Source organism: Rhipicephalus microplus, chromosome 6 (genome assembly GCF_043290135.1).
Source record: "Rhipicephalus microplus isolate Deutch F79 chromosome 6, USDA_Rmic, whole genome shotgun sequence".
NCBI classification, from domain to species: domain Eukaryota; kingdom Metazoa; phylum Arthropoda; class Arachnida; order Ixodida; family Ixodidae; genus Rhipicephalus; species Rhipicephalus microplus.
In genome coordinates this window covers 23,770,150-23,774,796 of record NC_134705.1, presented here as the reverse complement: position 1 = coordinate 23,774,796, position 4,647 = coordinate 23,770,150, and positions in this window count along the sequence as shown.

Sequence of the window (4,647 nt, the reverse complement as noted above, 5' to 3'; positions counted from 1 at the left end):
CAAACGTAACTCAAATTGCATTACTTTCGAAGCACACAACAATGATTACACTACCCAAACATGCTCACAACGTTCACGTAATATTACAACACTCACACTCGCGACAGCTTCCCACACGCAGTGCACGCCTACCATTTAGTCACCGGATATACATAGGCGCCTCATTCTGACGTCCCAAGTAGCCTTCAAGGAACCATTTTTTGTAAGAATTAAGCAATAAACACGCACGGCATAAATATAATGTTGAGGCGGCCTGTTGTAGGCATTTCAACGCACATGCCTTTTATCCTAAACCTTCCTTATAATCAATATTTTTCAACAATAGCGAAAAAGTTTTATCAGTTGGCGCTCTGTCATACGGGCTGAATGTGCACTAGCAGTGTTGTTTGTGGATCCGTAAAATGCAGTGAATCATACACAAAATTCGCGTGGCCATCAAACAAAACAGTAACGAGGCACATTCAACAGCGATGAACCGAGGTAGACCACCGCTACCGAATTTGACGACTACGCCTCACTCAGGAGTACGGCACGGTGATTCGATGAACGACAGCTCGCGATCACAAAATGCTTGCTGATGTGCAGTTAACGTCTCGTTGTTTTTCCTATGCACAGAAATAGGTGTCCGCCATCCACGATACGGTTCACACTCTGTTCCCGTTGCTCACATGCATTGCATGGGCATGCATTCATGCCATACGCTCTTTGCGTGTCTCCGCCTCGTCCAGCACTCGCCTTCGAGTTAGTCATTTGACAGCTGCGGTCGCAAGGCGCCGAAGTCTGTCATTCATCCCAGCAGCCTTTATTTTTTGTAAAATGCATTCATTGCCTTACCGGTAGTTAGTGCTGGTTAGCTCGTAGAGCTCGCCACGGCGGCCGGTGCGCAATGCGAGCTCGATACGATGCCGGCTTGATACCAACGGCAGAGCGAGGCCTTCTCGCCGCTTAGATGTTAAGCCGGTGAAGATCCGGTGACACTTAGAGAACTCACCATCGGTGGAGACGGGGCGAGCACGTTACCGGCGCAACTCTCACACCGGTTGCCAGCCAGCCTGCCGTAGTTGAGTGAAGCCTACTTCAGACCACCTCGAAATTTTTGACGGTGAAACTCCAGGAACAGCCGCTGACGATCGTAACAGCTTACTTTTGCTACCATTAAAATATTCTTCGCAGTTTTTTGGTTACTCGGCCCTTTGAAGCGCGGCATTCACGGCGTTTTGTTGAGGAATCTGACTGATGTGCAGCGTGGTATAATGGTGCGAAATATATTGCAAGGTACACCGTAAATACCAACCAGTCGTTGCGAGTCTTCGCTGCACTTATAATTTCGTTTCCTGTTGACAGATGCTCTCACGTATAGCCACACAAAGCACATGTGTTTCATACCGACGTGCAAAGATATGTCCGTGTACACAGACACACACACACACACACACACACACACACACACACACACACACACACACACACACACACACACACACACACACACGCACGCACGCACGCACGCACACGCACACGCACGCACGCCCAACGTCACGCCCAAAGAGGGTTTTCAAAGCTCCCATGGGGTGTGTGGCAGCTTGGGCTAGTTGGTATGGCATGACGATAATTATAGCGTGAAAACAAAACGACGACACAGAGACGAGAAGGACACGAAGGACACGATGTCCTTCATGTCTTTTTTGCCTGTGTCGTCATTTTGTTCTCGCGCTATAACTATCGTCATCCCATAAGGATTCTGTAACCGCGTGACCTGAAACTCCCTGGGGAGTTTGACAAGGTTATGCCATTCATATACTCTGTCATTAAACAGGGGCCATTTCACGACGACATGTGCCGAGTTCACTCCCTACCAGGGAGTATATAATTGGGGCAGGGGAGATTTGTGTACTCATATGCTGGAGAAACTCCCATCTCGGCTAACTTTTGCTTACAGTGTAGAGCTACAGCAGTGAGCTGGCACGACTGCGCTGTACGTTCCGTGAAAAAACATTGCATTACTCAATCACTTGCGTGGGCGTATCTGTCAAATGAGCCTAAACGTGTCATAAAGCATCAGCAGAATTCGCGCTTTATTCGACTGAGAAACGGATAATAACCTTGGCAGTAAGTGCCCTTAAACTGTACGTGCTCTTCAGTGCACTAGGTTTTTTTTTCTCTTGCGGTTGTGAATGGTAAGAAAAAAAACATAGCGCTGTTGCATTTACCGTCGTGGAAATCATTCTAGGAACTTGTTGTTTGTGTTTCATGAATGGGTCAGGTTTTGTGGCAGGTGCAGGTCTGGCCTATCTGAAGTAAGCAACCAACGAAACTGAAGTTGAATGATCAGTCCGTAAGTTTATTGCCGTTTTAACAGCGTGACCTCCCACAAGTTGGCATGGCGTCAACAGAAGGCGCTGTACTAACCACTATATGATTACGGCTATCCCGAAGGACTAACGCGCAGTGGTTAGCGCGTTGAGGTAAAAATTCGAAGGTTGCAAGCTCAAATACTCGTGATTACATTTTTACGTGTGCTTTCTGCATAGTTTTCTCTAAAAATATTCGTTTTGTTAGTTAGTGGCAGATCGCCGCGGTGGTTCCGACGACGCTTCACGCTCAAGCGTTGCCGGCCCTCCATCATCTACCATACCCCATGTGCCGCCAGTATTTCGAGCACCATAATCCACCAAATTGGTGGATGGTGTAATCTACCATTTCTATGATTGACCGTTTTTTTTTCAATAGTGGTTACAAGAAAAAAACTGCCTTCGCCAAACTCGATTAACTTTACGGTTTAAAAGCATGCCTTTCGGCTTCTGCAATGCACCAACGTGTTTCACCAACAAGCCCACGTCGCCACTCTTGGCGCCAGCAACATTTCAATGAAAGATGGTTTTTTTTTCAATAGTGGTTACAAGAAAAAAACTGCCTTCGCCAAACTCGATTAACTTTACGGTTTAAAAGCATGCCTTTCGGCTTCTGCAATGCACCAACGTGTTTCACCAACAAGCCCACGTCGCCACTCTTGGCGCCAGCAACATTTCAATGAAAGATGGACACTGTATTGCGGTGTCTTAAGCAGAAGACATGCTTATTTTATCTTGACGACATCGTCAGAATTTCTTCGACATCCGAACAACCCTTGCAGCCCCTAGATAAATTTCTGACGCGTCTCGCAGCTGCTGATCTACAGCTCAACACTGAAAAGTTCCACTTTGCAAGCAAAAACGATGAAGTACTAAGAAATCTCTCCAGCAAAGATTGCATTTGGCCTGATCTTGAAAATATTACCACTGTTCTTCGATTCCCGGTGCCTCATCGCGCTAAAGAGCTTCAAAGCTCTCTTACCCTTGTGTTGTTATTCCGGCGCTTTAAACAACTTTTCGCAACCATTTCTACACCACTCCACCACCTCCTTTCCTCGGAACGTTACACGCATGGTCGGACCGATGCCAGATGCTTTTTGGCAACATGAAATGAGTCCTCAAGTCTAAGCAGTGCTTTGTAACTTTGATAACGCCGCACCCACTCTCCTCCATACTGATGCGAGTGGACACTGGCTCGGCGCTGTACTTTTGCAACGGATGGAGCGTTATTGCGTACGTGCGATCGCATACGCAAGCCGCACCTTCATAGCAGCAAAAAAAACTATACCGTCACCGAGCAGGGGTAACTCGCTGATGCCTGGGCCATATAGAAGTGTGGCATTTTGGGCTAGTTGGTATGAGATGATGATATTTATAGCGCAAAAACAGAACGACGACGTGTCCTTCTTGTCTCTGTGTCGTCGTTCTGTTCTCGCGCTATAACTATCGCGATGCCATCCAGAAGTTTCGACCTTATCTCCGCGGTTGCTACCTTATCGTCGTCACTGAACACGACGCTTTTTCCTGGTTGTCGACGTTGAAGAATTTGACTGGATGCCTCGCTTGCTGGATACTTCGTCATTAAGAATACGACTTGGACGTTACCCACAAATCCGCCAAGAAACACAACAATGCCAATGTCCTTAGCCGCTGTTCTTTAATATTCTTGTCAGATACTCCTGGCCTGTCGCCAACCATGAGCGACTCATTCAGCGCGTCTTCGTCAGTTTATTCACTCTCCGCTATCCATTTTCTCTCTGCCTTCAGAAACGAGACGTTTGCTTCCCATCAATGCAGCGACGCTTGCTGCCGCTCTATATTGCAGCGACTTCAAGGCTAGACTCGTCCTCCCAACACACACGCCCATCGAAAGCTGCAGAGCTTCAAGACTGAAAACTCAATCCTTTACCATTTTGTTGTCCACCCCGAAAAACAACGCAGGGTTCTCGTGGCCCCTCGTTTTCTCAGGGCGCAGATTTTGGAAGCGTTTCACGATGATCGCAAAGCTGGCCATCTCGGCTTTCTCAAAACCAATCAACGCATCCAGAGTCGTTTTGCCTGGCCTGGACATTCCAACTGCGTTGAGCGATATGTTACGTCACGCTCGCTCTTCCAACGCCGCAAGCGACCCACTTCTTCCCCGCCGGTCTTCTATAACCTTCCGCGTGTCCTGGCGCTCCCTTCGGTGTCATCTGGATTTACTTCTATGAGCCACTACTAATATAAGCTAGCGCCAAGCGCTGGATTTCAGCGGCAATATAAGCAAGCGCCAAGTGGTCAACTAGTCTAGCGTCAA